The sequence below is a fragment of the Equus przewalskii genome, chromosome 8 (assembly GCF_037783145.1).
Source record: "Equus przewalskii isolate Varuska chromosome 8, EquPr2, whole genome shotgun sequence".
NCBI classification, from domain to species: Eukaryota; Metazoa; Chordata; class Mammalia; order Perissodactyla; family Equidae; genus Equus; species Equus przewalskii.
This window is the reverse complement of record NC_091838.1, coordinates 10093897-10120673: the sequence shown is the minus strand read 5'-3', so window position 1 is coordinate 10120673 and position 26777 is coordinate 10093897. Positions and strand designations below refer to the sequence as shown.

Sequence of the window (26777 nt, the reverse complement as noted above, 5' to 3'; positions counted from 1 at the left end):
TCTTCTATCCTTAAATAATACTAAGGGTCTGGTAAATTAGGTAGGGTTATTTTGAGTCTATGTGCCTAGACCTATGCTGCCAATCAAATACCTGTAGTAGCTTGATGGGTAAATAGACAACTGTAGTAGGTGGGTAGTGGGAACTGTAACAACCTGAGGAACTTGTCCTGTTGGAAGAGGTGGACCAGCATTCAGCTCTAGTGGACTGCTTCTGTGTGCAAATGTGGACCAATGTTCATAGATCTTCTGGTTTTCAAGAAAGTGGAAATAAGATTTCATGCAAAATTTCCCAGCAATAGGCCATATCTAGCCTGTGGACAGTCATAATAGTTTTCCATTGCTGTTGTAACAAATTATCACAAACTCAGTGGCTTAAAACAATACAAACTTATTATCTTATAATCCAGTAGGTCAGGAGCCTGCCATGGATCTCACTGGGCTAAAATGCATGTATTGGCAGGCTGTGTTCCTTTCTGATGATTCTTGTGAGATTCCATTTCCTTGCTTTTTCCAGCGTCTAGAGGTCAACCATATACCTTGGCTCATGGGCCCCTTCCTACATCTTCAAAACCAGCAATGTCATCTCTCTCTGGCCCTATTTCCATTGTCACAGCTCTCTCTGACCACAGCTGGGGAAAGTTATCCACTTTTAAGGAATCATGCGATTAGATCGGACCCACGTGGATTATCCTGGATAATCTTCCTATCTGAACACTCTTAATTTTAATCATATCTGTAAATTCCCTTCTGCCACGTGAGTTAACATAATTACAGAGTCCAAGATTAGGATTTTGACATCTTTGGGGGATCATTATTCTGCTTACCACAGGTGCCACTTGTGACCTCTGACCTAGATATTCTATAAAGTCAACACCACTCTGGGATTCTTTCTAGTCCCTAGAAAAGGGTTATGGACTTCTACTTTCTGTTCTTCTGAGTTTACCAAGATGCTGTCACCCTTGCCCAAGTGAAGGTTGGTGTGGGGTGATCGCAAAGGCCCAGCGTTCCCCCAGACCTTCTCAGGGACCCGCAGGTGCTCAGGGAGCCCCTTGCTTCCTTGCTGACGCTCTCCCATCCCAGGAGAAGATGTGGACTCAGGGAGCAGGGGGAAAGTCTTACTCTGGCCTCATCTGAGTGTTTTAAATCCTTAGTAACCTCAGGGCTAGGTTTTTGAAAGTTTATTTCAAAGTCACAGTTTGGTTGTGCCTTGAGGCTCTGGGCGCTACAGGGCAGGAGGTTTCACTGCCCGAGTGAAAGGAAGACCATCAGGTACCAGGAAATACTGAGCAGGGGGGATTAACTAAAATTCAATTCTTTTGTGAAAAATTTTATTTTGCTACTATTTTCTTTGAGAGATTTGTGCATACGTGTTCTGTAATAAGTAGACAACACAACTACTGAACATGAGAAACAATCAGCAAATATGTGCTTTAAAGTTCCTTTTAATTTAAAGCTTTTAATTGTGAAAGTTGTACTTTATATTCAATTTTCAGTTCTGCCTTGAATAAAAGGCTTAATGGTCATGAGTCAATAATAATAAGTGAAGTTTATTTTCCCATAACTTATGCTATTATGTTAAGCTTCAAGTCTTATAAAGATTAATAAATTAATCACCTTAACTCCTTATTAGGACAGGATGATTTCAAATAAGTTAATAATATCTTTTTCTTATTTCTTTGTAAAATTAGATGGCTTATTTGCAATACTTTCCAATTTCCAAATTGCTAAAAGTCAATCTTACTATTACCACTGCTTTTAGGATGATTAGTGATTACAAAAGAAGATTCATTATTTCATTTCAAGTGCAGTTACTTATGAGTATATGAAAAAGCCTTCCACCTCATTAATAATTAGAAGATGCAAATTAGAACAAGGACATATATTTCACTTGTTTGATAAAGAATTTTCAAAAGATAATAAAATCCTGATTGCCAACTGTGTAAAATAAATTAGGAAATCATTTATTTTCAACATCATTATGACAATAAATACAATAAAAGTTTTAAAATGTTTGTATTGATTGGAATATCAAGTAGATCACAAAATACGTAACAGCTCCAACGCTGCGGAGGTTTATTTCTTGTACATGTCACAGTGTTGGGTCAGTGAACACGTGGGTAGAGCCCTTCTCTACACAGTTATTTGGGTACCCAGGCTAACAGAAGCTCTGTCAACTTTAAATATATGGCTTCCAACCTGGTACTAGGGATCGCTGTCATTCCAAACAACTGAAAAAAGAAAAGGGTATGAAGAAGTGTGCTCAGGAGGTTTGTAGGGGCCATTATTGCACGGGAAATCATTGGTTGGAACTCAGTCTCATGGTCACATTTATGTTCATTGAAGGTAGGGAAACATAGCCTGGCTGTGTCCAGAAGGAAGAGAACATGGATTTTGGTGAGCAGGTCAAATTGTCTGCTACAATATGCATAATATTTGATCTAGCATTTCTACATTTATCTTAAGAAAACGTAAAGTTTATACTCAAAGATTGAACTACAAAGTTGTTTATTAAAGCAATGTTTATAATGGCGAACAATCAGATACTATCTGAAAGTTCAGCGATAAATAGTGTACTGATTAAAAATACATGATGATCATATATCATCAGAGAGAAAGAGTGGAATATTATACAAGAACAACTATAGCAACGAATGGTGCTATAGATGAATATTTAACTACTCACATAGAAAAATATGTGTGGTATATTATTAATTTTAAAAATCAAATTATGAACAGTATGCAGTGGTTGAACTAGCTTTTATAATAACATACATTGATGGGTGAAAAGTATCCCAAAATGATAATGACCAAGGCTATCCTAGCAGTTACTTCTAGATTCTGGGACAACAGATGCTTTGGTTTGCTTTGTGTATTTGTTGCTTTTTTTCTTTTTCTTTGTTTTTGATTTCTCTAAAATTACCATATATTTATTGAGTGTTCTTTTAAATTAAAAACTAAAGTCGGCTTTACTGCAAAAACATCTGGGCACATCTTGCACTACAAAAGTTCTCTCTTTCTCTAGATTGTTTTCATCATCACTTTGATTTCTTTGCATAGGTTACACAGTCAACTTAACCCAAGAATCATGTCTTTAGCTGAGACCTGTTCCAAGTTACTCTGCATGTCAGCACTCCCTTGAACTATGCAGGCGACACTTCCACGTGACAAGGCCATCTCTCCACGATTTTCTTCTTGTACAGTGTGTTAAAGTACTTAAAATCTGGTCTCTTGGGCCGGCTCCATGGCTGAGTGGTTACGTTCGTGCGCTCCGCTGCAGCAGCCCAGGGTTTGGATCCTGGGCGAGGACATGGCACCGCTCATCAGGCCACGTTGAGGCAGCGTCCCACATACCACAACTAGAAGGACCTGCAACTAAGATATACAACTGCGTACAGGGGGCGTTGGGGAGATAAAGCAGAAAAAAAAGATTGGCAACAGTTGTTGGCCCAGGTGCCAATCTTTAAAAAAGACAAAAAGAAAAAAACAAAAAAAAGAACTGGTGTTTTGACTTGGGCTAACTTGCCCATGTGACCAAAAGCAGAGTGTGTCTGCTGTACTTGGCTGAAATGATTAGAAATCTCTCAGATTACAGGGAGAGCCCCCTCCTTTGTTTTTCAATGCAATATTCTGCAACATAGTACACCAAGAACCAAGGACGAACTGGGAGCGCTGGTGATCAGGAAAGAATGAGACACCTCACTGTGACCTTCTGCTTGCTCCTAGGTATTTGCAAGCTTTCTTAAATCTATAACATGGCTAATTTTATAGCAAATCTCAATGAATTGTCCCTTGGCTCATTATTAAGGTCTAGCATTTAATTTTGACTGTCTCTCAGCACGGTGGCTTGTCAAGAAGTCTCATTTGGCAAATCAGAGGAGAATCCTTATTTAATGTTTTCCATTACTTCCTTGGAAAAACTGCTCTAGAGCACAAATATTTATTTGTAACGGAAAACATTAGGAATTTAAAGATCATAAGCTTAGGATAGGAATAGGTACAATAGTTTAAACAGCCATTGAGGATCTATTAACATTAAATCATTATCCTATCTGCAAAGAACAATTGTCTGCTGAGTTATAAATACCAGCAAATGGGGCTTTGGGGAAGCGGTGTTCTATGGTAAATCCCCCTGAGGCATTGTGGGGCCTCCAGGTTGCATGCTACCCAAGGACTCGAAGCTAAGGCGCTGTGTCAGGGCTGGAATCTGATTATACTTGCTTTACCAAGCTACGCAGCCTGACATGAGGCTTCCTCTGTCTAGGTCCTTGAAGGAGGAGAACTATCTTCGCTTAGCACAAAGGTTCTGTTTGGTCTTTGCTGTCCTGGGTGTTGTTTAAGTCTGAAGCTATAATACACCTTATTAAGCTTCATTTGCAGTTAGAATCAAAAGATTTTTCAGGACAATATTGAAGGGTAGGATTAACATGAGCCACTTATTGACTAGCCATGGTGTTCATTCCTTCATCCATCCATTCAACACATATGTACTCATTCCTTATTATATGCCAGTCATTATACTAAGCTCCAGAGATGCAAAAAATGAACATAGAGGACCGTGCCTTCAAGGCATTTACAGTCCGGCGGTGGCATCATTTGAAAAATGACAAAGAACAGATAATGGAAGTGTGGACAAGGCATGCTTGTGAGAAACTATAATGGTCTCAACTCGCTTCACTACCTTGGGATGATAGGTAAAGTTCTCTGGGTCAAGCACAGGGCATGATCCTAACAGAGTTCTAAGGTTTGTGGAGCACAGTTGTGAGTAAGAAAACCCTCAGGTTTAAACATTCTCCAAATAATGTCCCTGGCCCCTTCTCAACCCTTCACCCCCAACATCCTCACCTCTGTTTTATTTAGCTTGAAACTCAGCCAGTCAGCTTTCATGTGAGTCCTTAGCTCAGCCAGGCACTGAGTAAGCTCTAAAGCTACACTGTCAGACTAGATGAAAAGAAGATGTAGTACAGAGCATCATTAGTGTTCTGATGATATTCCAATATTTGCATTAAGAGCCCATAAATATTTTTAATCAGAATTCAGAAATTCCTTGTGCCCAGCCTGATTTTCACAGGAAGATCCAAAGAAATTCGGTAGAGGTTTTTTACAGAGTCAGTGGGAGAAGATGGATTGATCTTGCCTGGACAAAAAGAGTTGAAATAAAAACTATGAGCTTACATAGGTCATGTATTTCTGGAGCATTTTTTTTTTGTAGATGTATATGGTTCTATAAAATTGAATTTGACTAACTCTTTTTAAAGTGACTTCTAAAAAATGATATTCTTTCTTGTGCAAAATAGAAAGTATCCTCTTTTTTCTCCCTTAGACATGAATATAAAAAGTAAAACAGAATGTCAAAATATGCTAGTTAAAATGCACGATGTCAGAGATTCAGTTTCATTGCTATTATGTTCAAGCAGCGTGGTACCTAAGAACAATGGAGCTGGAATGAACTCTTCCAGACCCAGGCTCCTTTATTCGAGAACAGTACTTTTCTTAGCGCTAATTTCCCTGATTGACAGCAATATTGGCAGTAAGAAGGAATTTATGGGTATCATTAATGACAAGCAGTGGAAGATTTTTGGTACTTTTTCTATAAGAAATATTCTGCCTTTTAAACTAATACGGTATGAGGACCTTTACTGAGATGAGGTTCATAGAACTTAAATGAAAATCTAACATGTGCCATTATGCCTGTATGCAGAGACAGTCTTACAACTTTTATGAAGCTAGGTGGGGGCCAGTTTGTCAACTGGAAGTGTGACAAAGATGAGAGGCCATCATGAGGAATTTTTGCTCTCTTCTTCGTCTCTAATTGGTTACTCAGCCAAAGGGCTCCTTGATTGGTGGTCTGTATTAAACACTGCACTCAGTCTGATGCTTGGCAAATGAGATTGCTGCTAGAAACTAGACAGAAATGATGTGTTTAAATCCAGGAGATTACATTAACGTTACCATAAATGGAAAATCAAATTGTCATTGTCTTAGAGGAGTAGAGGAGGAAAAAAAATCTATTTATACCAGACACATCATAAAATTAAGTTACTCCACATAAAATATAAATTACTTAGTTCCCAAGAGAAAACCATTAAATATAGGCATATACAAAGCCAGTTTTGACTATAACAGAAATGAAATAAACTCAGGATCTGATTGTGCCACTACACAAGGGTGGAGTCACTAAATAGACCTCTTATAATGGAGGGACAGTCCATTTCTGAAATACCAAGGACTTTTTACAGCAGAAAATTTCATGACAAAGAGAATAAGGGGATGGGAGAGAGGGTTCCAGTAACACCTTTGCTAAGTGCTGTTTTCCATTGCCTAAGTCCAATTCTGATTACTTCTGCCATTTTAGAAGGCTCAAAGCCTGAGAATTTGACAAGGAAATAGACTAAAAAATTGAACCTGCATGTAAACTATTTACAGGTTTGCTAGCCCAGAAAAATAGGATGGGAAACAAACAGCAGCAGCAGCAAATTCAAAATTGGCTATAAATCTCAAATAGGCAGTTGAAGATTCACATTGGGCATGGTATACTAGGATCAGCTTTAGAACTAAGAGGTATTTTATATATATATATGGAGAACGTCTTTCATTAGTTCTCTCAACTTACTGAAGAAAAATTGCAGCAGAAAATTGACATCCTTGGAAAAGTCCTATTCCTAGGGAAAAGCATTGTTTATATCTTCTGTTTTATTACTGTAAGTGCTTAAACTATTAGCAGCTTTGCTGAAGTACAGAGGGTTACGCTTCAAACACACAAGTGGGGCTCAAATGTAGGCTTGCTCATTAGCCTCGGGCAGGTCCTTTAGCCTCTGTCGCTCAATTTCATCTTTCTGCATAGCTCTGTGGAGAACTATACAGCCTCTCAGCAGAATTGCTAACAGCCTAGGGAAGCTCATGCCATCTCTGGGAGTCATCTGATACTGGGGGACAAAGCCAGGGCCTGTACACTGCCGAGAGTCATCAGGCAGCGCTTTAGGTGCTGGTCTGAACCCTAGGGGCATTGTCCTATCAGCTCTGGTGGTGTTGCACTTTGTATTCTCGTGTGCTTGCAGAGGCAAGTTCTGAAATGGTATAGCAGTTTCCGACTGAGTTATTATCAAATGCCGGAAGTTGTTTCTACATGTAAATATGTCTTGAGATTCAGCCGAGCCAGTTACATTTTATTCATATTTTCACTCAGTGAAATAACATTTGAGAACAAACACCATGGTGGGTAGTGTGCTTGATAATGGGATTAAAAAAGAAAATCTGTTGCCCAATCTTCAAAGAGGTGACAGTCTAATGGAGGAGGCAGATGTAGAAACAATCATTGCCATGTAGTGTGCTCAGAGCTACAAGCGGTCACGTGACGCACTTTCAGCGTACCAAGGACGGGAGCAACAGGCTTGATCTCAGGACGCTGGAGGAAGCTGCCCATAGGAAGCTGCGCTGAGATTTGAGCTGGGTTATGAAGAAGGAGGTAGAGTTCACTATGTGGGAGCTATACAAGGGGTGTTCTTATATGAGGTTAAAGGCAGAGCAAAGGCCCAGAGGAATGGACAATGTAGTGTGTTTAGAATAATTAGAGGTTTTTAATGAGTGAAATGGGGAGTGATAAAAGACGAGATTGGAAAAGTAGGTTGAGTCCTGAGCTTAAATGGGCTTTCGATGCAAATCCAGTGGAGGGTCTCAGCCTATCAGCTCAGCGTGGAACCAATTCAGTGGCTTGCCTTCCCATTTATATCATTTCCTCTGAAACACAATTGTTTCCCTTTCTTCTGGATCACCCATCAACATATATACATGTACTAACATTTACTGTCTTTAAATAAAAATTCTTTCTTAATGCTAGCTTCTTTAACCTACCTCATCCCTCTGAGCTACTGCCTTTATCTGTCTATAGCTACTATTACCAGTTATGATGGTTAATTTTATGTGCCAATTTGACTAGACCACGGAGTGTCCAGATATTTGGTCAAACATTATTCTGGGTGTGTCTATGGGTTCATCTCCGGGTGAGATTAACATTTGAATGGATAGACTGAGTGAAGCAAATTGCCCTCCTTCATGTGGGTGAGGCTCATCCAGTCAGTTGAAGGCCTGAATAAAACACAAAGGCTGACTCTCTTGTGAGTAAGAGAAAATTCTTCCCGTCCGACTGCCTTTGAACTGGAAAATAGCTTTTCCTTGCCTTCAGATTCTAACTGAAACATCAGTTCTTCTGGGATCTCAAGCCTGCTGACCGTTAGAATGGAAATATACCATGAGCTCTCCTGGCTTCTCCAGCACGCCAGCTCACCCTGAAGATCTTGGGACTTGTCAGCCTCCAGAATCGTGTTGCATACCATAGATGCATCTTGAACGATGGACTGAGAATCCTGTAGGAAATCAGTTTTAAGTCCCCAGATCCCAATTGGAAGGTCGATCTTCTCAAAAATAAGGGTAGAATTTAAAATATTTTGCCTACTTCCACATCAGAGGAGGAACACAGAGATACTAGTGAATGACTCATGAGTGCTTGGGTTGGAAAATGGAGGTGAATCTCAAGCAAACAGAAGGAGGTAACAGCAATAAATAGTGGCATGAATTTTGCAAAGGGAATTACAAGAAAAGCAGGTCTTTACTAATCTCAGTAGCAAAAAGTAATCTGAAGATTCCAAATGAAGCCTTATGAAACCTGGAGATACAAGGACCTGTTAGACCTGTGTGGAAGAAGAACAGAGTGGGACACAGAGAAGAGTTTCTGTCACAATGGAAGACAAAAAGGGAAGAGAAAGGTATGCTGTCCAAGAGGAGATCCTTCTCTTTTTTCAACTTACCTGAATAAAGAGTTTTATTTATTGAGGAAGAACATGAAATGATTATTAGAACTAAGTTTTATGTCATTATAGTTTCTTTGTATATAATTTTGCCCCCTTGTCTTATATTAAATTCAACTCCCTTTTTGCTCTTTCTTTAAAGTCCCAATGATAAGTACCCCAAGTGCAGGTATCAATATAACAAGATGTAGGGTCTTGAATCGTTTCACATGACATTGAACCAGGTAGGCATCATTAGAGTGAGAAAAACAGGCAAGTAGCACCTCTTTGGGGCTGTGACAGTCGTTAGATTTGTTTCAGACTGAGAAGAGGTGTGTCTCTGAAGACCAAGGGCTCCACCTGGCCTTCAGGGATCCGGGTTGGACTCCATGTTGACCACTTTCTTACCAATATTCTTAACTTCCTCGCTCAATATTTCTCTTGCAAATGTAATTCAGAACTGGATGAACTTAGCTTTCTGCTTTTATTCTAGAACTATCCCCCAAAAGATGTTATTTATCCTCTTGCTTTCTCTCAGCTCTCCAAAGATTCTTAGAAGCCCAGCTACATTAAAATGTCTTACTCTTCTTCAATTATATTCAGCCAGTCTCCCCCAGAGGCAGCTCCACACGCCTCCTCCTCCAAGTGTGCTTGTCTCCCAAGTGGAGACGAGTGCTCATCAGGTGTGGCCTCCCTCATATGGTGCTGATAACACTGTATAAGCACATGTTTATCTTCCCCTCAGACTAGACTGTAAGGTTATGTGGCCAAGATCCAAGTTTGTATTTTTCGTCTGTGTATCCCTGAACTGAATACCAAGTCTCGTTCATATTGAATATAAATGCATGCTAAAAAGAAATGAATACTCATGAACTTTACTTTTCCTCATATTAACGATTAAGTGAAAGGGCTAAGAAAATAGAATCTTAGTGGAGCTAACCAACTTGTATCTTGCTTAAGAGTTTTCTTAATCAGCACCCACTAGGGTCCGAACTTATTTCTGTTTTTGTGGCAGTTAAGTACAAAGTTAAGTAAGGAATAAGGCCAGACAGAGACTACAATATATTCTCGTGGATTTCTTTCAACCTCCCACTAGGAAACTAATAAGCTGAGGCAGGGGCAGTGGTAGTGAGGAAAGAATAAAATATCCTCTGAACAATGGCTCTACTTAAATATTTCCTTAATAAATGCCATAGCATTTGGGAATTCATTAAACGGAAGAACACTCTTTTCTATATGATAACTGCAGCTTCAGCAATAGGAGAGATAATTAAGAGATTCTCTGAACGGAGCCCAACTTTCTCAGCAGCAGACTAATAGCTATGATTTTCCTAAAAGGGACCTTCCTAATAACCTATAAGCTTTCCTAATCCCTGGTTCAGGCCTGTTTTCTGTCTACGAATAAAAATGGAATAGTTTTAGAACCCAACCCTGAAATACTTAAAATTTAGAATCTCTTTTACAAAAGAAGACAGTTTGGCTAATAAATATCCTCACTTTCTAAATATTTTCCTTCCTGTCCCCTATTTCTCACCCATACTGGCCTCCATTTAAGATAAAAATTTCTAGCAATATGTATTCATAATGTTTACCTTTAAATTGGGAGGCATTTTAGAGAAGTTAGAAATTTAGTTAAAACAAATCATTCGTCACTAGTATTTGAAAAAAGAACAGATTTCAGATCACTAGAGTAGATTTAAAAAGTAAAAACATAATATCTGAAAAAATTTAGACCCTGGACTTATGAGGTCTTCTCAATATTGGGAAAATATTATGAATATATTTGGTCACAACACTAGCAGCATCATATGACTCTATAGAATGTCCCAGGTACAAAAAAGAAAATGCAGAGAGCTTAAATAATTGCCTGGATACAAAAGGTGAAGCATTCATGACTAATTCGCATCCCTCACAGATGGTTTATCTCAAGACAAAATTTTAAAATGCTTATATACTAATTTAATAAAAACTCAGTGAAGAAAACTGAAATAATTATGTAAATAATCCAAATTCTCATAAAATTCCCACATATCTAAATTATTGGGCAAAATGATTTGTTCTTGCATTGCCTAATAATTTGCTCAGGTCTTTATTTTTTGCAATTACATATATATATGTCCCCAAGTCTATCAACACTAACATACAATGAGTGTTAGAAATTCACATAACAGCATCAAGAAACCGTATGCTATAGCATAGTAAGCTAAGAAATAAATATATGCATACATATATATATATATTCCAAATGATAATGTTCAACTATCAGTGATTTTCCTCTATTAAAAGATACAAAAATATTTCTAATTTTGAGGAGATATTCGTGATAAAACAAGAGCCTCGTCAAAGAATGAGAATATCTTCTCTCAAATAAAAGTTTTACACGAACTGTACATTAAAAACAAATTTTAAATTTGGAACAAGTACCAAAAGATATTTGAACACTTTGATCAATTTTTGATTTTAGAAAGTAGGTATTTGTATGTGTATATGGACATGTGCAAGCAGGAAGCTTTATTCAACAAATGTTTGTACTATTTGCAGACCCATATAAAATATGAATATCTACTTTCAAAAATTAAAAATTGGGGGGCTGGTCCCATGGCCGAGTGGTTAAGTTTGTGCACTCTGCTTCAATGGCCTGGGGTTTGCAGGTTCAGATCCTGGGCATGGACCTATGCACCGCTCATCAAGCCATGCTGAGGTGGAGTCCTGCATAGCAGAACTAGAATGACCTACAACTAGGATATACAACTATGTACTGGTGCTTTGGGGAGGAAAAAACAAGAAGAAGAAAGGAAAAAGGAAGATTGGCAACAGATGTTAGCTCAGGGCCAATCTTCCTCACCAAAAAATAAAAAATCAAAAAAATTAAAAATTCATCAGTGTTCAATCAAATCAAATAAAATAATAAATAATAAAGAGGTTCAATCAAATAGAAAGGACATTTATGGGGCAGAATGCTTTCCTTCTTTCACCTAGGACACCAGTTTTCAACCCTGGCTGCTCATGAGAATTATCTGGGAGTTTCTAAAAGTATGATGCCTTGACCACACTAATTACACCGAATCTCTAAAGGGAGAATCTAACTGGTTTTCAAGTTCTCCAGGTGATTCCACGGTGTGCACGATTCCAGTGTGAGCTCCACTGACTGAGGACAAGTAGGGGATAATGAGATGAAATTTCACTAATTCAATGGGTGGAATCAATGTAAATGGAAGGAGCAGTTAAGTGATCTTTTCCTCTTGACCTAGACACTCAACATACCTTCTATAAAAGTAGTCAGTCCTTGAAAAGCCCTTGCATGACCTTGAGCAAGTCATTTAAACTCCATGTTTCTGTTTCCTCATCTGTGAAATGGGTTTTATCATATAAGGATTAAATGAACTATTATGTGCAAAGAATTTAGGCAAGAGTCCAGCACAATACCACATTAGTACTATATGGGTGTTTATTCACTTTTTTAAATACAAGGAGTATATGCCCTGTGGGGGAGAAAAATAAAGCACAGATATGTAGAGAAAAAAATGTATACAATCCTACCACAAGAGATAATTGCTATTTATATTTAGGGCATATTATTCAGCATAATTTTCATATTTATACATAAAATCATAGTGTCTGTAATCAGACAGACCATTTGGAATCCTGGCTCTGTCCCTTTCTGGTTTTGTGAGCTTAGGCAAGTCACCCAAACTATCAGTGATTTTCTTTGGTATTATATCATTTGACTTTGTTTCTCTATGTGTTGGCACATTTATTCTTGGTTTCCCCAGTCTGGAATGTTAAAGCTCCACATGGGCAGGAAGGACATTGTCTGGTCACCCATGCCTAGCCCCCAGTGCCTGGAAAGGTGTGCCTGGGTATGCATGGGAGTCGTTTGACAAATATTTATTGAGTTGAATGAATGCTTAGGTTAGACAGGCCTTCCTTACTCTCAGAATTATATAATTCTACACCTATAATCTTTTTTCTTTTAAAATCTGTCATCAATTTTTTTTTCCCTCAGTAGTAAGCTGGTTGTTCCAGTATCACTTATTGAATCTAACTGTGGCTATTCCATCTGATTTACCACCTTCATCATATTCTGTATTGTTACATATATTTGGGTCTGTTTCAGGGCCTTCTATTCTATTTGCTGACCCGTTTGACCATAATGTAATTCACTGTATGGTATAATCCCACCTTTTCATTTCAGACAGAGCATGTCCCCCTTATTGCTCTCGTTCTTCAGAACACTACTGCCTATTCTTGCATGTTTCTTGTTTCAGATAACATTTAGAATAATTTCATCAAGTTTAAATATAAATTGTTTCAGTATTTTTGGGAAAAATTAAAACTTGATCCTTACTTTACACCCTACACAAATATTAATTCAAAAATGCATCATAGAGCTACATGTAAGAGCTAAAAACCATGTGCTAGAAGAGAATATAAGAGAAAGCCTTTAGATAGGATACCCAAATCATGAATCATAGAAGAAAAAAATGATAAATCAGGCTTATCAAAATTTGATTTTTGCTCATCAAAAGATAATATTCAGGAAACGAATGAGAAGACAAGCCACAGATTGTGGGAAAATATTTGCAAAACACATATCTGGCCAAGGACTTGTATAAAGAATTCCTAAAGAACTTTACAATTTGATATTAAGAAGATGAACAAAAGGTCAAAAATATATAAGTACTTAAAAAAGAAGATATACAAATAATCAGTAAGCACATGAAAAGACGTTCAACATCTTTGACCATTAGGGAAATGCAAATTAAGTCTATGACAAAATAATATATCACCTCCACTAGAAAGCCTAAAATTAAAAAGACTGTTGGTAAGGATGGAGCAATGGAAATCTCATATATTGCTGGTAGAAATTCAACATCATAGGGTCACTTTGGAAAACAGTTTGGTAGTTTCTTATAAAAGTTAAACGTATATATGTCCATAGAAGGTCTTGTCTATTAATGTTCATAACAGCATTATTCAGGATAGCCAAAAAATTAAAGCCATCCAAATGTTTGTCAGCTGGTCAACGAATAAGCAGACTATGGTCTATTCAGTCAATGGCATACTACTAAGCAATAAAAGCAATGAATACTGATAAATGCAATGACATGGATGAATCTCAGAATCATTATACTAAGCAAAAGGAGCTAGATGCCGAAGACCACATTCTGCATCATTCTATTCACATGAAATTCTAGAAAAGGTGAAACTATAGCAAGAGAAAGAAGCTATGGAGAGAGGTTTGGGTTGACTGAAAGACGGCATGAGGAAACTTTGGATGGTAATGGATCTGTTCCAAAATTTGATTATGGTGGTGGTTGCACTACTCTGCTTATTTACCAAAAGTCATCAAAATGATTACTGAAACTAGGCAATTTTCTTTTATTAGATTATATTTTAGTTATATCTCAATAAATTGTGGGGGCCGGCCCCATGGCTGAGTGGTTAAGTTCATGCGCTCCACTGTGGTAGCCCAGGGTTTCTCTGGTTCAGATCCTGGGCGTGGACATGGAACCACTTATCAGGCCATGCTGAGGTGGCATTCCATGTGCCACAACTAGAAGGATTCACAACTGAAATGTACAGCTATGTGATGGGGGGATTTGGGGAGAAATAGCAGAAAGAAAGAAAAAACAAGATTGGCAACAGTTGTTAGCTCATGTGCCAATCTTAAAAAAAAAAATAAAAATAAAATAAAAATAAACAAATTGTGAAAGAATTATTTTGATATTTTCCTATAATTTATATACATTGATGAGCTGAAATCTAGGATTATATTACCCAGAAGTAATAGATAGATAGGGAAACATTTTATTGTTTTCTCCATAGAGAGAAGTTTATTCCTTGATATCTTATATTTTGCTTATTATTTGATATGGATTTTATTTTCCATTATATTCTGACTTATCAGAAACTAACTTTTAGTGGTGAAGAAAGATATTTTCCTTTTTTTTTTTTTTTGCTTAGGAAGATTCACCCTGAGCTAACATCCATTGCCAATCTTCCTCTTTTTTTTTTAATGTGAGCCACTGCCACAGCATGACCCTGATGGGTGGTGTAGATCCACGCCTGGGAACCAGGCCTTGGCCGCCAAAGCAGGGTGTGCTGAACTTAACCACTAGGTCACTGAGGTTGTCTCAACACTTTTTCTTTTTATGAAGGAACTTAGATTCTAGCATCACTATAGGTACTGTATATAAGAAAGCTATTGAGTTTATTTGCATCATCAATATAATGAAATCTCTTGTTAATTCTAATGGTTTTTCAGGCGATTCTGTTGAGTTTTTTTCCATTTGGACAAATCACATCATTTGAAGATTTCAGAAATTGCCATTCTCTTTCCAGTATTGTTAGCCCTCATTTCGTTTTCTGATTGCATTACTTAGCATTTCCAGAAAGACAACTAACAGCGATTTGAGCTTCCCTGTCTTATTCTGAACTCTAAATGGAATTACTTTCTATTCCAGCATTAGGCATGATGACAGCTATCAAGACGCCATAAATGTTTATATCAAGTTAAGAAACTATTCTTTTATTTCTTTTTTGCCGAGAGTTTTATTTCTAATATGAATGGATATTCACTTTATCAATTGCGTTTGAATGATCCATCAAAACGATCTTTGATTTTCCTCCTTTGACCTATTAGGAAAATTAATTATACTGATTCCTAATATTAAATCATAGTTGGACTCTCTTTTTCATGTGTTGCTTATTTGCTATTATTTCCTTTAGGATTTGCATCTGTCTTCAGAAGACAAATGGTTCTATTTTTTCGTCACTATCTTTTCTTAGGTTTTGCTAATAATTTCACTGTTATATTTAATATTTATATTAATTGAGAATTGTTCCCTTTTTTCTCTGTTCTATGGAATAGTTAAGAACAGGGTTTACTTTTTTCTTGAAAGTTTTGAATAATTTGACTATAAAACAGTGGCTCATGTGCCTTTTGAAGATAATTCTTTTATAGGATGTTAAATTTCACGTTTATTGATCTATTCAGATTTTTTTTCTTGACTCAGTTTTGAAAATTTATTCTTCCATGAATATCTTATATTTCATCAAGATATTCAAAATTATTATCACTTAATGTTATGTGTGACATTTCCATATACTTAAAAAATCTGCCCTATAACTTTGGTTATATCATAGCTCTTTTTCCCGGTTTTGTATGTTTCCTTTCAATCTCATTCACTTTCTCTCTCTCTCCTATTGATGAGCTTCGTTAGATGTTTCTCTCTTTGCCTTCAAAAAAAAACAAGCAAGCTTTTGGATTTATTAATTTTACTTTTTTGTTTTCATGTCATTTCTACTTATATCTGTAAAGGTATAGGTTACTCCAAATATGCTTCTATGTGGACTAGGATTTGTAGCAGAGGCTACTAATTTCCTACTCAGTATTCAGGCTCACCTTTTTAACTAAATAACAGAATCCTGATATTAAGTTGGACAGCAATATGTTTTGTCTGAAAACTATGTTTTTCTGTCTCGTTTGAAATGCAGTGTGATGATGCCCCTAAACCCTGGCCAATGAAAGGTAAATGGAAGGTGGCAGGTGGGACTTGCAGTTAGGATTTTTAAGGGAGTTGACTTTGTCTTCTCTACTTCCTCCTCCTGGAATGTAGATGTGATGGCCAGAAATCCAGTAGCCACCTTGTGACTTTGAGAATGGAATCAATTTTCAAGATTGTAAAGCAGAGGGATAGGAGAAGGAACTTGGATCTCTAATGTCTTATGAGACCTGCAAACCAGCTTTGGGATGCTTACCTCTGGAATTTTTTTCAAATAAGGGAGAAATAAACTTGCCACTATCATCTTGTTCTCACCGTAACATATTTTCAACATAATAGTCACACTTACTCTTTCAAAGGGAAAATCAGATTATTGTCCTCCTTTGTCCTAGCCATCATTATTTGTCTTATATTCTGTATTGTTGATTACTGGTGATTTTGGTTTGTATGTTAGCTTTGTTAGTAATATCTTTGGGTAGGCCTTAATTTTTAGCCCTTTTCTGTCATTTAGTTTTAGGTACAATGTGCAAATTGCTTGTTATAAAATTTAACTGTTTCAATTTACTGTTTAGTAACAGTCACTTTTATTGAATACTTATTATGTGCACTGTGCCAACCATTTATGCATTTTTTTCTGGCTTTAATCCTTGAAACAGTCATAGATCCTATCATAAGTTATCAGGAATACTCTTTTCTTCTTTTCTTTTTTGAGGAAGATTAGCCCTGAGTTAACCACTGCCAGTCCTCCTCTTTTTGCTGAGGAAGACTGGCCCTGAGCTAACATCCATGCCCATCTTCCTCTACTTTATATGTGGGACGCCTACCACAGCATGGCTTGTCAAGCAGTGCCATGTCCGCACCCAGGATCCAAACCGGCGAACCCTGGGCTGGCCTAGAAGTAGAACGTGTGAACTCAACCGCTGCACCACTGGGCCGGCCCCTAGGAATACACTTATAATCAACTTACAGATGGGGAGACTGAGGCTAAAAGAGATAAAGTGATTTGCCCAAGATAAAGCATCTGGTAACACATGGAGAAAAGATTTGAATCTAGACCTTTTTGGTTGCAAGACTTGCTCTGTTGCCTCAGAGGACCCATGACTTGCACACGTGTATTGTGGAAAATACTGTTTTATTAATATTTATGATTATCTTATGTTATGTGATATTTTCTTCAATAATTTTCTTATCTTCTGCTTTGCTCAGGTTTTCCTTTAACCTCTGCAATAAGATTCACTCCTGAGAGCCTGGATGAGTAGAGACAATCAGAGATTCTTTGGAAGAGCAGAATTAGTCCTTTCTAGGCCAGAACAGCTTGGAATAATAACATTGCTGTCAAGATGTTTATTATTTCACGTAGGAAAAACCAATGAGCCATTCAAGTCTTAGAAAGTGAATTATAAGCAAAATATGAATGGAAGTCTCTAATTATTGTCTAATTTGTGAGCCAGTGATTTAAGGTCAATATTCACTTACCATTAAAATCTGTCTTTTTTCTTCAGGATATGTGCCACAGATAATGAAACTAGTGTAGCTTCTTGATTTTGCCCTTCTTAAAAACTTCTTGTAATTAAACGATATTCTCACACTCACACAGTGAGTGCCTAGCCAAAACATTCAATGTATGAGCCGTGAGTTTCCTGGCCTGCATTTCACGACCTGAAAATATGAGAGTAGTACATAAACGGGATAAGGAACACGTAGAACAGATGCTGGGAGATTGAATTTTTAAAATCCTATTGTTTTTGCAAATAGGCACTTACTCACTAGACACAGGTGATTATCAATTTCTGCCAGGGATGTAGAAATAAACGCTGACCTCATTTGTCAATGATCCACTCTGGGGACAGAGAACTGTAACCTTGAAAGCGAACACACATAATTTACATTCTTACATAAATCTGATCAAGAATTACCAAGGAGATGAAAAGTTTCAGCCAAACTCAAGAAACATATATAATGTTACTCTCAATCTTTGGCATCAACAGAATATTTTGCAAAGTATTACTCATGTCCTTCTGCTTTAGAGATTTTAAATAGGCATCTTCTTCTGCATATAATTTTGCTATTGGAGGAAGGAGTCAGAAAAAAATAGAATTAGAAATAGAGAAGAAAACTTATATCAAGATCAGTGTTAGAAAATTGTGAAAGGAAGTTAAGGTGACAAGAGAGTATTTTAAGTAGACATTATTAATTTCAAAGTATATTTCCCTAGATTTAGGATTTAGCTTGACATGTAGGTAGTAACACCTCAATTAGAAAATTTCTATTTATCTAAAAAAAGAATGACATAACAGAAGATGTACAAACCAACCTATTTAAGCTTAACACCATTTTGTTATGGAAAATGTTTTAAAAACCATCTTTCAGAGTTATTTTGGAATGGAATTGACCTAGAATGAAGTTTATGACTTCTGGAAAATTAATCTTATTAGATTTTCTTTATGTTTTTAGTTTATGATAGTTTCAAATTTTTGTGACAGCCACATTAAAAATCAGTACAGAAGACTCTATTTGCTCATGAACAAAACAGAGAGAAAGATATTACTATGACCTTGTCTTCATTCTCTTACGAATGGATGAAAACTATAACTTTTCTTTAGGAAGTAATTATCCTAAACCAGAGCTTAAGAAGTTTTGAATTAAGTTTAAAAACATTAACTGAGAATAAATGATTCCACATTGAAAACACAGTGTTATTCCACAGGAAGACTATAATGGCTGTCAAAAAGTCACCAACATTCAATTCAAGTATTATATCATAAACACAGTGTCCTTAGACACTGAAGGACTATAGCTATAAGGAAGAAATGCTCACTATCTTTAAGGAACTTTCAGTGGGGGAGGCACACAGAGTACAAATAAATATAAATTAAAGCAGAAAAAATTCCCAGACTCCTTTGCAGGTGCATCTCCTCTCCATGCCAGCCCACTTCCCTGCATACACCAACTCACACCTTAAAGATGTTTATACATTGATATTCTTCAGGGATGGGTCCTTGGCTCTTATCTCCTCTAATTTTATATATTTTCTAAGAAATCTTTAGACCTCTAATCTCAAACTGACATCAAACACAGACTTCTCTTTTTATCTTAAGTGTACTTTACACAGAAGTTTCCCTAAACTGAAAGGATCTTCTTCCACAGACTTGATCTTCTTCCAGTGTTCTCTGTCTCGGTGGATGGCACCACCACTCAATATGCACAATCCTGAAACATTGACATCACATCTCTCTCACCCTCCATGTCAAACCATCGCTAAGTCTAGATGATTTCATGATCTAAGTATTTCTCAAATGCGTACACTTCTCCTTATCACCAATGATAATGATACGGAACCTGACGCGATTTTGTTCAACCTGTTGTGCAGCAAGACAATCTTTGACACTGGGTATAATGGAAGAAAGCAGGAATTTTATTATTGCACAGCACTAATCAAGGAGAGAGGGCAGCTGATGCTGAAATCCCAAACTCCCCGAAAAGCAAAAAGGAAGGGTTTTATTTGGGGTTTTAGGTAGGTGAGGGGGAGCATATGGCCTTGCTGGTCAGAGCTTTCCCACCAGCCTGTCTTTGGCCTTGAGACTACTTGCAGAGAGGAGAGAGCCCATGACCTTGCTGATCAGCAGCTTTTTCACCAGCCTGTATCTCTGTGTGGGGAGGAGATAATGAAACCAGGTGCCTGTCCTTGGCGGTGTCTGTCTCCATGGAAGACAGTGGATTCTGGAGCCAGGAAGCCAGAGAGTAAGCAGGGAACGAGTGTTTTGGTTTTAATCCCACGTATGCTGGGTTTAATGTAGGGAAACTGATATCAGGGTCGGTACCAATACCACCATAACCCAAGCCACTAATTCACACCTGAATTGCTGCAATAGTCTTATAACTGGTTAATCTGTATCCACTTTTGTTATCCTCAATAATTTCCCATGTTACAACCAGAAAGTTCTTTACAAAACTGTGTCAACTCCCCTGCATAAAACTCATCAGAAGTTTTCCATTTCTCTCAGAATAAAGACAAAATCTGGACACTCCCTATCACGAGAGATCCTCTCACATGTCATTCAACCCTACCTTTCTGCTCTCTGACTTTCTTTTAGTTCCTTAAATGAGCCAAGGTCCCTCCCACCAGGAAGCTTTTGCATTCTCAGTCTCCTCTACCTAGGAGGCTTCTTCTCTCCTCTTCATCTACAGATGTCAGTTTACCTGTCAATTCCTCAGGAAAGTTCATCTCAATAACTCATGAAAAAGTAGTTAAACATTTTCACAAAACAATTTCCTTTCTCACAGAGCTCATTTCTTAGTTCTTGTCAGCTTATCCTTATATTTTAAGGTGATTTTTGATTAATATCTGTCTCCCCCACTAATCTAAGCTCCATGAGAGCAGAAACTCACACAGGACTGAGCAGAGTGCCTGGTTCATAATAGGTTTTCAATAAACGTTTGTTGAATGAATGGATGGATGGAGGAATGGAGGAAAGGATGAATGAATGATAGAGGAGTTATCAAGATGAGTTAAAAGTAGAGGAAGAGCTGATTTAACTTCGTAAGTATTCTCAAGATAGTTTTCTTGTGGTGATGGCTTTTGAGCTGAATAGAATAGACTGAAAATCAGCGGAAAGAAGGGGAGATAAGTTTTGAAAAGCAAGAGAGCATAAAAGTTTTTCGATGTTGTTGGCATGATAAGTTGGTTAGTGTGGCCAGAGTAGGACTGTGTGAGGTATTACATAAAGGACATCTAATGACATACTAAGAATTTTATTGAGTAGGCTGTGAGAAAGCAATGAAGATTTGGAGAAGGGGTGTGTCATTCTCTGACCTGTTGAAAGATGAGCTGAATTTGAAGGACGGACTAGAGAGTCAGGAGATTGGGAAGAGAATAACTGGTTGAGAGGCTATTCAGGAAAGAGAACGGATGTCTCAGCTAGGGCAGTGGAAGTGGAATTGGAAAAAAGAAAAGGGCTAAATACATTTCAGAGAATGAAGCAGTAGTGCTGGGTGACCATCGAAGGAAGGTCTCCTTTTGAATGAGAGGAGAAGAAATGTGATGAAATTGAAGATGACTTTAATTTTTCTGGCCTGTGTGACTAGGTAGATGTGAGATATATATATATATATATATGTATATATATATGACCATGGGGGGGACCAGGAACAGGAAGAATAATCGTGGTGAGATAAGTTCAGACTAATAAAAATGAAAATTGGATAAACCTGTATAATATTATTATGGAGACGATTGGCAAGTAATAATTGCAGTCCTGCCCTTAGGCCCTGGCACAGGAATCCTTGCTCTGGAACCCATGATTTAGAGAACTTTACTCTGTCCCTGGGCTGGATATGCTTCCTCCTAGATGACGAATCCACAGGTCGAAAATGGATGCGCCCTTGAGTCCACTGTGCATTAATACATCAACTCTGGGTTCTTGAGACCCTAGACACCATGAGCAAATGGGCTCATGTCCACTGCTGGGATTGGACTTGGTGCAGACCTCTTCATTGGGTTCATCCTCTGATGTGCCTCCCTTAGGCCCAAGAGATGATCAAAGGACAGCTGTTTACAAGGGTATGGTCACAACCTGCGCCTGAGGTATGGGGGTCCCCACGCCTACACATGGGGCCCCACGTGATGTTAGCTAGAGCCAGGAGGTGAAACAGAAAAGAAGAGGTGACAGGTCAGGAATGGTTCTTCCTTTCTGTCATGTTCTTGGGAGGAATTCCCAGAAATCTAAGAAGTTAAAATTTGGGGCTGGCCTTCCAGGTTCTTATAGAGGAGTATCTTTCAGAATAGAAGAGCCAGTTATATTTTATCTAGCAGCTTGTTAGCTTGACTCATAATTTTAAAATATTTAGAAAGATGATGTGCCAGCTTTCATTTGAACTCTAACTCAGCTCTGCAAAAAGGATGAGAGAAGGCTTGCTTCAAGATCCAATATGGGGCATCTGTTATCAGGACTGGAGATACAGAGTCGCAAATAACCAGCAATGACACCATAGATACGGAGGAAGTCTCCTCTGGACCAAGCACAGACTGAGAAGACATTATGGAGGATTGGATGTGAGATAGGCAGAAAGAAAGGAGTCAGTGAATGAGACTTAGCTGGAGCAGTCATAAATGGAGAAGGCTGCTCAGATAAGCAGTCAGAAAGGTAGAACATTGTCATGAGGCCAAGGAAGGGTTTCAAAAATAGCAGGATTATTAATAGTGTCTTTTTATAGAGAGGTCAAGCTGGATGAGAACTGAGAAGTGACCAATAGATTCTAAACGACCTTTTAAATAATTGTTGCAATGATATTTTATGGGCAGTCATAAGATCGCAAGGGATTAAGAAGGAAAGGAGATATGAGAAAGTAAAGTTCATAAGTAATGAACATTTTCCTGAAAAATTTAGTAGTGAAGAAAAGAAATGAATGGGAAAGTTTTCATTAGGATAGGAGACAATTAGACTTCTGGCCCATGGCGTAGAAGGCATGGAAGATGAAGGAGAGGGTAGATAATTGATGGAGCAAGTTTCAAGACACTTGGGAAGTAGTAGTGGCCATAAAGTGGGTTAAAGTGGGTGGCAGAGTCAGCCTAGAAAGTGGGGGCTGTCATTATGAGTAAATTTCGAAGGAAATAAATGGGAAAAATTAAGAGTTTGCAATTGGTGATCTTATTTTTTGTGTGCGATGTATAGCACAGGTTGTCAGTAGGGATATGTGGGTGACTTAAGAAAAGAAGAAAAATTTTGCAATAATCACTGTAAAAAAAAAAAAGAGAGAAGTAAGTTAACTAATTTAAATGAATTAGTGAGCGGAATTGGCCTAGCAAAGGCTGATATATGTACCCATCATCAAACAAATCAGGTTTAGTCTCCTCTCTCCTTCTTGAGAGCATCCTTCAGAAAGTCAGGGAATTCAAAAAGAGAAAGTGGATTTTAGGGTTTGCTCATGTTTATTTATTCAACCATCTAATATTTATTGTTTTGCCTAATTAAACGATTTAGACAAGCAGAGAACCTATATTTGGGGAACTGATTTTACAGTGAAATTAGGACACAGTTAAGTAGCTAAGAAAGTTTTGAACACTTGTGAATGAACAGGTGAAACTTGTCACAGGAATCGGACTGGGTAGCAAGAGAGTGAACCCAGATTGCAAACTCAGTGAGATCAGGAACAACTGGAAAGTCTCTCTGTAAAATCTACATTGACTAACACAGTGTCAAGCAGAAAACAGGTTTTAAATAAATACTCGATCGATAAATTAATGAACGCAGTTGGTCTGATAAAAATTAATGAGTCTGATATAAATGAATGATTAGAGTAGAGAGGAATTGGACGGGGAAGGTGGGATGGAATTAAAGAGTGGATTTGGTGGTTGTGCAGTACCGACAGTGGAAACTCAACAGTAAGGGTCAGAGAAAAGGAATTTAGAATTCAATATTTAAAGATTAAAGAATTCTAAATACTGCAGGTGCTAAAGTGCGACTCAGTTAAAATTGAATGGGGGTAAAATGTGTTGGTTTTAGTCTAGGAACGATGATAACTGAGCATTGGGTGGGTGGTCTACAGGAATGATGAAGGGTGGGTCTAGAGAAAATCCGGTGCAGGTTTCCAGAACTGCAAACATGAAGGGCAACATCCTGAAGTTAAGCAAAATCATGACGGTAAGAATAGGAACAGAATCATATAGGCAAAAAAAGCGAGAAGAAACATTAAACGATAGTGGGCGAGCAGAGATGACGAAGTGGCAGTGAGAAAGGGAAGGAGGTGCATCTGTACCGTATCTTCTGGGTTTGAAATATTACAAATTTCAGGCAATGGATCATCCTAACTTTTAAGTTACTGGGAAAGCTGGCTGATCTGAAGGAATCTAGTTTTCATTTACAGTGGAGGAGCTGTGGTAGGCAGAATAATGGCGCCCCAAAGATGTCCACATCCTAACCCCCAGAAACTGTGAATATATTACCTTACAAACCAGAAAGCACTTTGTGGATGTGAGTAAGCTTAACAATCTTAAAATAGGGAAATTATTTAGGATTACCTCAGTGGACCCAATCTAATCACATGGGGCCTTAAAAGCTGAGAACATTTTGTGGCTGTGGCCAGAGAGAGATGGCAGTGTGAGAAGGATCCGACACCTCACTGCTGGTTCTTGGACCTAAGGGGCCATGTGCAAGCACTGGAGAGAGGTCTTCTCTAGGAGCTAAGGCCCCCCACCCGCCAGCTGACAGTCAGCAATGAAGCAGAGATCACAGTCCTGCAAGCTGTGTAATACTGCATTCTGTCTATACCTGAATGAGCAAGACACGGATTCTCCCTAGAGTCTCGAGCTGGGAATAGAGTCTGCCAGCAGGTTGATTTTGCCCTGGTGAGACTCCTACTGCACTCATGACCTAGAGGACAGTGAGACAATAAATTTGTGTTGCTTAAGACCACTAAGTTTGTGGTGATTTGTTACAGCAGCAATAAAAAATGAATACAGGGGCCATAACAAAAATAAATTGAGACTTTAAAGTAATTTTCTGACAAAAGAATGGAGATTTTCGGGAAAATATTGAAAATATTTAGATGGATAGTTACGTAGAGGTAAAAGATATCAAATTGTATGCATTATATATAAAAAAACCCCACAAACCATTACTTTTTGTAATTAAAGAAAAACATTTTTGAAAATAAAATGCAACTAATTTCCATTGTCATAGGAGATTGACAAAATCAAAAACAATTGACGTCTTGGCTTCCAGTCTACTATTTAATTTAGAAATGGTGTAGAAAAGAGTTAGTCTTATCCCAGAGTATACTCCAACTCTTTCGGCAGTCTTGAAAATTGCTCAAGAAAAAGAAAGAAAGAAAAATCCCTGCCTCTTTGCCCCTTTAGTAATTTCATAGCAAAGATGAGTTCCAACCCATTCTGGTCCTCCATGCCCCACTGGTCTGGGAAAATTGCTCCTGACAGAGGGATGAAAACAAATGGGAACTTGCCTGCAATTTGCTGATGTGCAGGAGAGAGCTTTCCCAGAATTTCCTCTTGGCAAAAGCAGTTCCTCCAATTTACATAATAGTGACTGTGTTTTTCCTTTTCCTTGTACCCTTTTGATTTACATTCTTCCTTATTGACTCACTTCTTCCTGGCGTGTTAAAAATCACTCCTCAAATTCTAGAATGACTAAGAGTCTTTTTTGGCTCTTCTTCAGGCCACGCTTCTTCATGACCACGCTCTCTTTCTAATCCCAGCTGTTTCATCCCCATGACTGGTCTGAAGAATGGGGCTCATTCTGGAGTGGTCTCTGTGGACCTATTCTCTCTGCATGTGGGGGAAGTAAAAACATATTTATGGCACAAGACTCTGTATGGTATGTTAGTGCCTAAAATATTTTTAAATAGTATTATTCCTGCTAAAGAATCAAATGTATTAAAGATTCAGCATACTAGATAGTAAAATGCCAATTTTTAAGAATAATGAATAAGGATGGTTTCAGGAAGACTTACAAACAAAATAAATTCAGCAAATTTTTGTACATTTAAACTGATAAAGGAAAGCAGAACATAAGAAAAGGACCATAGGTTTGGGGACCGGATAGATCTATCTTTGGTGTGAATGAAGTTCTACAACATATTAACTCTGAGACCTTGCACCTGATACCTAACCTTCTGAGGCTCAGCTTTATTTTTGCTGTTGTCCCCATCTGTAAATGCGGATGGTGACACCTACCCTACCAGGCAGTTGTTGTAAGGATTAAAACACAATAATTCCTGACACATTGAATAACTGTTCGCCATCCTGTGTGCCTATTGAGGGTGGGAACTATGTTTTCTCACCTGTTTCTCCCATGCCGGACATAGCAGCCATCTGGTAGACACGCAAAAGATGTGTTTGAATGACTGGATGAGGGTAGCAGTGTGAATAACCTAGACTAACAGATAATTGGAGTGAATGCATTCCTAGCGGAGGAAGCTTACATGTGGCCTTCCATGGAGTGAGGTTTACATAATTCATGGGTAGCCAATATTTGCAATTAGATTGCATTCCATGGGAACACACAGGTTGAGCAGAAAGCCACCTAAGACCTTGCTGAGCAATTTTGGGGCAACTGGCCTAGGACTAACAACCCTTATAAAAATAAATAGAAGTCAATAACAATGCCAGTCCCTTTATATTCATTCTTTTAACTTTTTTTTAAAACACCAGAATCAATGGATCTAGGCTGTCATCCATTTAATATTATACTGCATTAGGAGCTGATCTGAAACCATGGGACTCTTTTGGCATATCCAAATACAGTGAGTACGTTTAGCAGGGCAGTTGGGCAATTTTGGGATTTTGACTTTTTTCTCCATGAAACCCCTAATCCCAGCATCTGGAAAAAAACTAAAAGCTAGATTTGAGCAAAGATTAATTGGAATGGTGGCTTCAATTTATACTGTCTAGTTCCCATGGTTCTTACAACAGGCTATTAACTTATTTGGAACACTGTGGTGAGAAGATCTTTGAGCTAAAATTTAGAGATCTTTT

The 26777-nt window shown here is 37.9% G+C and overlaps 1 long non-coding RNA gene across 1 annotated transcript in view; it reads right to left on the bottom strand.

Annotated features, from left to right (window-relative positions):
• Positions 1 to 15310: 15310 nt before the first annotated feature.
• LOC139085023 (uncharacterized) overlaps positions 15311 to 26777 on the bottom strand; it is a 32200-nt gene continuing 20733 nt past the window's right edge. The window contains exons 4-5 of the long non-coding RNA XR_011542992.1: positions 18052 to 18149; positions 15311 to 17947 (exon numbers count right to left, since the gene is read on the bottom strand). This is a non-coding gene — a long non-coding RNA (uncharacterized lncRNA). The remainder of the gene's footprint in view (positions 17948 to 18051; positions 18150 to 26777) is intronic.